At 52.3% G+C, this 8157-nt stretch overlaps 1 protein-coding gene across 1 annotated transcript in view; it reads left to right on the top strand.

The window, feature by feature from the left end:
• Positions 1-8157, top strand: part of ADAMTS17 (ADAM metallopeptidase with thrombospondin type 1 motif 17) — a 359075-nt gene that overhangs the window by 264486 nt on the left and 86432 nt on the right. The window lies entirely within an intron of this gene.

The following is an 8157-nucleotide window of genomic DNA, read 5'->3' as shown; positions in this document are numbered from 1 at the left end:
TCTCTCTCTCTCTCTCTCTCTCTCTCTCTCTCTGTCTCTTTCTTTCTCTCTCTCTCTCTGGCTTCAAACTTAAGAATTAAGCAGTTTGGGCTGAAATGAAGTTACAAAATGCTTTCATTTCACCTTTTATCACTGATTTTCTAAAAAATTACATCTTTGTCCACATTCCTGCCTTCATAGATATGGAAGGATCTAAGTCTTTCTTTGAAATGGTCCCTACTTGAGAAACTCAAAGTCTGGGGCACCTGGGTGGCTCAGTCGGTTAAGCGTCTGCCTTCAGCTCAGGTCCTGATCTCTGGGTCCTGGGATCAAACCCCGGGTCAGGATCCCTGCTCACCAGAGGGTCTGCTTCTCCCTCTCCCTTGGTCTATCCCCCTGCTCGTGCTTGCTCTCTCTCTCCCAAATAAATAAATAAAATCTTTGAAAAAAAGAAAGAAACTCGAAGTCTGATTAGACAGACGTAAAACACACCTGTAGTAGGCAAGTTTACAATGAAGACCACCATCCTCTAAGAACCGTGTGCAGACACTGAGCTAGTCCTCACACACGCGCCTTAGGTAGAGGCAGGAGTGGGACCAGGAGTTCTTGTTCCTGAGTGCCCACCCCAGGGCTCACCAGTAAGCAGGCCCCTGGGGTCCCTACGGTGTCCCAGGCAGCTCTGTCCCCTCCTCTGCAGCTTTCCCTTCTGCCGTCCACCCCGCCTCCTTGAGGCCACTGCGTCTCCTGCTACCAGGGTAAGACCTTCCCATCCCTTAGGTTGACACCCACGTGGCTCTCATCAGCCTCCGTGGCTTTGCTACCCACCCCTCCCCCCCAGCATGGACGCTGTCCCAGTCCAGCCTGGCACCCTTGTCTGCAGTTGCCCCAGCTATCACTGCAGATAGAATGATGCTTATACGTGCTTTCTAAAGTAGCCTTGTGGTACTTGTGCTCTTGGCAGCTTCTGCAGAGAGGTGGCCTTTTTTACTAAATTCCCAAAGAGCCCACCCCCTCTCTGCCCACCTGAGGAAACTGGATCAACCTCACCAGCATTTGCTTTGGAAGCCCAGTCGCCTAGTGTCGCCCCCAAAAGTTACCCGTTCCAACTGGGTACATCAGCCCTGACCTACCTGGGAGAGACATTTCTGCTCCCTGGGGGGGCACCGGGCCTGGGTGGGTGGCAGACGTTGCCTTTGACATGATCTCGGTATCCCAGGAGCTGGCACCGTTCCAAGGTCAACTGCTTGGTTCTTCCATCAGAGCACCAGCGGGTGCCCCAGCAAGCGAGTCTCTTGGCTTCCGGTCCGGGCTTCCCAGACTTCCCAGCACCATTCCTGCCCCTGACCCAGCCCCAGGTGTCCCTTGAAAGTAGGAACGTTATCTGGACTTTCCTGCGGCAAGATAAGGGCAGAAGGATGTCAGAATCCTTCTAATTCCTATAGTAAAAATGAACTTCTCCCTGGAACCCGTGTTAGGGCCACGTAACTAGTGAGTGCTGCCCATGGGGGGCTGGCTCTCCCGTTGGTTCCTCTCGGCTCCGGTGGTCTGCGGGCCACGCGTGCAGATGACACGAACATCGACCTTTGTGGCTCCCAGGCATTGAGCCCTGCCTTGCTTTGCAGACCTGACTCCTCACCATCCCCGAAAGCACTGCAAAGTGTTGCTTTGCCTATTTCGCTGGGGGCGAGACGGAGGCTCCAGAGGTTCATTCAGGAGCTTGTCCAGACTCCTTGTATCATTGGGGTCTGCGGCCATTCACGAGCCTCCCAGAATTGCCCTGATAGCAGAGGGGGGTGTCTTTTTGCCGGAGAACATGGGTTGCACTTGCCCATTGCTTTTACTTCTTTGTGTGGACTTCAAGGAGGCACACCTCCATCCCAAGGAGATTGGTTAGGTGTCTCAGGACAACTTTCCCCCCGAAGCGCTGGACCTCCAAGGGAGCTTGGAGCCAGCTTTTGTCTTCTTATCTTAGTCCTGTGTTTTAGTCCCAGGAGCCCAGGACCTGGTGGGTGAATGAGGGCAAATCCGAAGGTGGTCCACGCTCGTGATGTTTCTAAAGTTAGTTCAAACAAGCCTTGTTTCCACTCGGGGCTGTGGGTGCTTTGGAAGTCAACCCAGTGTAACCTTGAATTACTCTCTCACACTTGCTGGGAGCCCTTCCTAAAGAATTTCTCCCCACCTACCTTCAGCCCACGCTGCCTGGCTCTCGGCTCCAAACCACCTGGCCCAGGGAATGCCGCTGCAGTTTGCATCCGCAGCTCAGAACAGAGCTGGCAGCACTCCGAGTGGAAATAAAAAGAAATGACGGGATGCCAGGATTAGAAGTAGGTGGACTGTGGGTCAAGTCTTGCAGTGGAATCCAAGAGGGAGAAAGACAAAAAGAAGCCCAGCTTCTGCACAGCACCACGCAAGAGGAGAGCCTGCGGATGGGGTCGGACCTCTTCAGTCTGCCTCCAGCCAGCCGTAGGGAGGAGCTGTGCCCTCCCAGCAGGAATGTTCTCCCCTAGCCCCCCGCTCCCCAGAATGGCTCACGATCTTTTCCCACAGTGCCTGGACGTCCAGGGACGATGTGTAGATGTCCACAGGGAGAAAGAGGGGCCTGGGAGGGAAATGGACATTGGCCACGTGACCTCACGTTCTGGGTCATTCCTTGATGGAATGGTTTTGTTCTGCCACAGAAGCAAGAGAGAGCTCGTGCCCATCTTCATCCCTGCAGAAGTCTCTCTAGCTGCTGAGAGGCTCCTAAAGGCTTCTAAGCCAAATACACAAAAGCGAGCACTGTTCTATTTTGGACGGTGGCTTAAAACATCCAGCCTCTGACCCAGACAGAACCAGCAAGCAAAAATTTCCTCCCCAGCAAATCAAAACTTCAGACAGCACAGATCAAATCAAGTCACTCAGCATTTCCCTTTGTTGGTCACTTTATTATTTGCCGGCCAAATCAAAGCATATGTAATCCTTTCAGTAGCCCCTGTTGAATTTCTGGGCCTAAAAATCCTAATTTCAAATGCAAACCAACCTCAACCTGCTTACAGACACAGGGGGCTTGCCTAGACCCTCCATGCCACAGGATTGAGAGGGACAGGAACTTGTAGGGCCTGAAACTTACTTAACTCTGGGGCCTTCTTTCAGAAAAAGAATGCAGCATTATGTACAAGGCCTTGGAAAGGACTCTGGCAAGGGGCTGCCCCACCGGCTCTCGCAAACCCTGCTGAGGGAAGCTCGCCTTGGGGGGAGGCTGATGCAGGTGAGCCAGGGGGTGATCTGTGTTCTCACCATCTGGAGCTGACCTGGCCCCACAACATGGGCTTCTCATTGGACTCTACACCGAACCTATGTATTTGCTACTAATAATGATCTTGATGTTCCAAGAGATTCTCTGAGGCTGCCGTCCCGCCCTTCTGAAGGAATCTCAGGTGCTAAATTCCCATCTTAACAGGAGGTCCCAGTGCCACCACTGGACCCCAGCACCTTGCAGGTTTCTGACTCTTGCCGACTAGATTCCTCACCCAAAGTCAGTAGGTTTGAAGTGATCGCCATGCTTCTTGGAATTGCTGAGCCCCTACGTTTAACTCTGTGTTTTTCCTCCCGCCGCAAAATTTGTCAAGGATTGGCATCAAGATCAAACTGTCCCGAGGAAGGGGTGCCAAGTGGCCATTCTAAAGCCACGTTTCCGCCACCTGGCTGGCTCAGTTGGTAGGGCATGCAACTCTGGATCTCAGGGTTGTGAGTTCAAGCCCCAGGTTGGGTGTAGAGATTACTTCAAAGCCACCTTTGCGGTGCCTGGAAGCTTGCAGCTGCCGTGGAGGTGAGTTTATTCTTTCTAGGGCCGTGAGAGCCCTGCCCACACCCCCAAAGCTGTGATAGTGTGAGACTTCCCTGAGTCAGCAGCTCCAGACCGGGCCCTCGAAAGCAAAGCCAGGCGCTTTCCGAACTCCTGGGGGCGCCCCAGCAGCAGTGTATGGCCTGGAGGAGCTCTGCATTCACTGGGGTCACACAGATGGCAGGAAATCTACCCTGCTGGGGGCATTTACACCTTGGGTAGCAATAAGCACTGTAAATCTAGGTTCTCCCTAGCGAGCTGGTTACCAGTGCTGCCGTCTGACGTGTTCTTCCCCCATTCGGCCACTCACCTTGTTCTGGCCTAACTGGCCAGCCACTGCCTGCCACTCTCACATCCCCTCCCCCTCTCCTTTGACCAATACCCGCTCCTCCAAGCCACCCCAGACCCACCGTGCAGACCACCTCCTGCAGTGTCTCCTCCACCTGCCCCCTCAGCACTTCCCCCTACCGACAGGCGCGACCCTGCTCTGGTGATCAGAGGCTGGCATGCCCCAAGCCCCAGGTGGCTCTCCATCTGGCCCCTGGATCAGCCACAGCGGGTGCCTCTGCCGGCAGAAGCGGGGCTCCCCAGGCTGGCCCCCACACCTCTATGTGCTGTTTCTGCAGATGGTTTTATAATCGCCTCCAGGTGCGCCCTCCTGGACTTTTTCCAGTCCTTCCCAGTCTTGACCCCCCCCCCCCGCCCCCAGATGTTTGACTTTTGGCATGGAGGCATGGTAGCTTTCCCTGTATAATTCACTAAGTCACTTTACAGCACCTTACACAAAGGGCTGAGGAAATGCACAAACAGGCTCAGTAAGAGCGAGCCACCTCATCCTGGGCATTAGTGCCGGACGGAAGCAGAGGCCCAGGAGACACTTTGAGGCCTCGATAGAGTAGGCCAGGTCTTCTAAATCTCAGGGTACAAAGTTTACACTGCTAAGGATCCTAGGGTGGTTTCTAGGAGTCCATACTAATAATCTTCTTTCCCAAGCTGCCCTGCCTCTATCATGGTTAGTATTTAAAAAAACAAAAACAGACAAACAAAAACCCAACCTTCAAAAGACACATGTGAAAGCCAAATGCAGTTCTCAGTTGCTGAGCAATCAGCTTCAGGCACTGCTGGATCCAGGGGCTTAAAATGATATCATGGGAAACTGTCCCTCTTGACCCTGGCACCACTGTCCTCTCTCAGTTGACTTTAATCTGGGGGCCTCTTCCCATGCACTGGTAATCCAGATTTACTTCGAGTCTCTGGGCAATCCTATGGAAAGAAAGCTGCTGCTTCCCAAGGAGAACGGAAGTCTTGGAGCTGACTCTCACTGTCCAGAGTTGGGTGGTGAGCCCACACCTGGAACTGAGATGAATTTGGGGTCAGTTAGAGGAAGAACATACCCCCAAAGGAAACTCTGGGCTGTCGTTACTTGAAGAAAGAGAAATAGATGCCAGGCAGCCAACACACTATTCACAACAGCCATAACATGAGAACAAGCTCAGGGCCCCAACTCTTAAACCCAAGGCCCCAGCCCAGGGCACTGAGTGGGAGAGTCAGCTGGTGCATGCGGGTGACCAGTGACAAGGAGAGCAGCCACCCCAGAGTGTGGGACGTGGGTTCTAGGGGGTGGGCCAAGCATGGTGGTGGTCAGCATACAGCTCTAACGAAACTCATTCTTCCCATCTCTAACTCCAAGTTCCGGGTGAGGGAGGGGGTCTCAACATGCTTGAGGGCTCCCACCCCGATAATAAGGACAGTGAAACGTCGCTCCCCTTCTCAGCCACTCTTCGTCTCGCCTCCTTTCCCCAGCCAGACTTCTGGGGGGAAAAACTGCTTCACCTCCCACTTGCTTCTCCACACAGAACAGTGGCCTTAGGAAGAGCAATCATGGCCGCCCCGGTGAGGACCCCCAGTCCATGCCTGCCAGGCACGCCCAGGCCACCTCTTCTCCCTGCTCTTCTTGCAGCCTCACCTCAAGGGCGCCTCTCCTGTTCCTCCAGAAAGGCTTCCCCATCTGCCCCCGTCCCACACATGCATATGTGGGCCCCGAACTCACCTCTGCCACAGAGCCTACGCAACTGTGCTGTGTTTATCTGTTTTCTCAGCTGTCTCCCTTCCAAATGTTGAGCTCCCTGAGGGCAGGAGCTGTGTCCTCGTCATCCAGCTAGGAGGCCCTGACCTGTGGGGGGGGGGGGGGGGGGGAAGGGGGCACCTATCAGCCGCTCCCTGCGCTTCCCAGTCTGACTTGTCCTTTCTGAAACCATTCGGGTTTTTTGTTTTGTTTGTTTGTTTTTAAGGTTCAAGTTTTTTTTTTTTTTAATTTATTTATTTGTCAGAGAGAGGGAGGGCACAAGCAAGGGGAGCAGCGGAAGGAGAGGGAGAAGCAAGCTCCCTGCCGAGCAAGGAGCCTGATGAGGGACTCGATCCCAGGACCCTGAGATCATGACCTGAGCCGAAGGCAGATGCTTCACAACTAAGCCACCCAGGTGTCCCTCTGAAACCATTCCTTGAGGACTCTGGCCCCTCACTGTGTCTGTCTGCCGCATCCTACCAGCCTGCACTGATTTCTGAAACCAAACTTACGTGTGCAAGAAACAATTTTCCAAACCTACAGAGAAGTAGAAAGAACAATCTGCGAGTTGCGTTGTTTTTATAAGGGTATATAGAACATGAGACCCAGCAGCAGTTCGAGCCTGGAATATGTTCTCTTGGAAAACAAGTAGGACACTTGTGCATTTTTGCATTTGTCGTAAGACTCTAGATGGAGGCTATAACCTAAAGAGTATGGGAATTTAAATTGCCAGAGTGGTAAGAGTGCTGAGCTTGGTGCGTTTAGGTTCAGGTTGTCCACTCTTCACAGCTGTGTGACATTAGGCAGGTAACGTAACCTCTCTGTGCCCCCATTTCCTCATCTGTGAAAAGGGGAAAATAATGCTTTACCTTGGAGAGTTGTTGGGAAGAGTAAATGGGTAAAAGTACGTATAGGGGCTAAATCCAAGAACGTGCCCCTTGAAATGTGGCTGGTAGGTTTTGGCTGCGGAAGGGACAAAGGAGCAGAGATTTTGAGTATCCTTACATTCTCACTTCCTTCTCGTAGCCAGGAAATTTCAGTAGCAGGTAGAATTTCTTGAAGGGAAATGTTCAATTCCAGGAGGTAGAGCCTTCTCTTTTCTAAGCCTTCCCTGGAGTCCTGTAACCCTCAACCACTCACCCTGCACAACCACCGTGGATATGAAATCCTGACTAGAAGTCGCTCTGCTGGAAAAGAACCCTTCCTGCTTCTTTCCTAGTTTCTCTTGGCAGTTCCTAGAAGCAAGGAGTCGTGAGCATGCATCTCCTCCATGTGCCCCAGGATGGCCTGGCAGGGTGGGAGCAAGCACTGGGACCAGAATAGCCTAGAGACATCCCAGCTGCTGGTGGCCTGACCAGGTCGAACCACGTCCTGACCCAGCCTTGGGGCTCATGGATTCAGGGCTAACAGAAACCCCTTTTTGGTTTCAACTCTCATTATCTAAAATCAGTACTAAATGCGGGTGTTTTATTTCTGGCCTTGGGAAGCAGAGAGGAAGGAATGGGGCGGAACCCGCTTTCACTGACTGTGGACCGAGTAGGGTCCCAAAGCAACTGTGAGCACTGGGGGCATTGGGGCATGGGAGGGCTCCAGCTGCCCTTGCAGAGACGGAGGCATCGTCCCCAGGGTATCCTGGGAGTTTCATCGTTGGAGTGACAGAAGACTTGTTGTCAACCTACTATCATCTGCGACCTTCTCCCAAATGCCAGAGTACCTCTTAGGTCTTGTCTTTCCTAAATAACAAAACGAAACGAAAAAAAAAAAAAAACAAGCACAGAATTTCACTGCAGAAAGCTCTCGTTGTGAGAACGACATGACTCCACACCCAGGCAAGGGGACACAAGAAAGTCACTGTCAGCACTCAGATAATCAATACATGGCTTGTAGGGAAAACCAGATTTTTGCTCTGGCCAATCAACAAAGTGTTGATTTTATTTCTTCCAACACATTCTGTACCGAGTGGAGGTGTGACCCCGCAGAGTGTGAACCCGAGGACCACTGAACCCTACCCTTGTGGCATTGTCCGAGCCCTACTGTCCCATCCATGGTCGGCTCCGGTTCCCAGACTCTACCATTTAATAGAATACCAACTGTTTCTTGAAGGAGCCCCCACTTTACTAACATGGGGCTCTCAAGTCCTTAAGAGAAGCTGGATTAGGCTATAACTATAAAAAGCCCCAGGTAGGTAGCAGTCAAATGAATTGATGAGTTTTGCTAAAGCAGCAAACCCCTCTTTTTTCTTTTTTTTTATTATGTTAATCACCATACATTACATCGTTAGTTTTTGATG

The sequence above is a fragment of the Callorhinus ursinus genome, unplaced genomic scaffold (genome assembly GCF_003265705.2).
Source record: "Callorhinus ursinus isolate GAN/ISIS: 27379988/994484 unplaced genomic scaffold, GSC_fseal_2.0 scaffold47, whole genome shotgun sequence".
Lineage (NCBI taxonomy): Eukaryota > Metazoa > Chordata > Mammalia > Carnivora > Otariidae > Callorhinus > Callorhinus ursinus.
The sequence above is the reverse complement of the archived record's forward strand: the minus strand, read 5'-3'. Positions and strand labels throughout refer to the sequence as shown.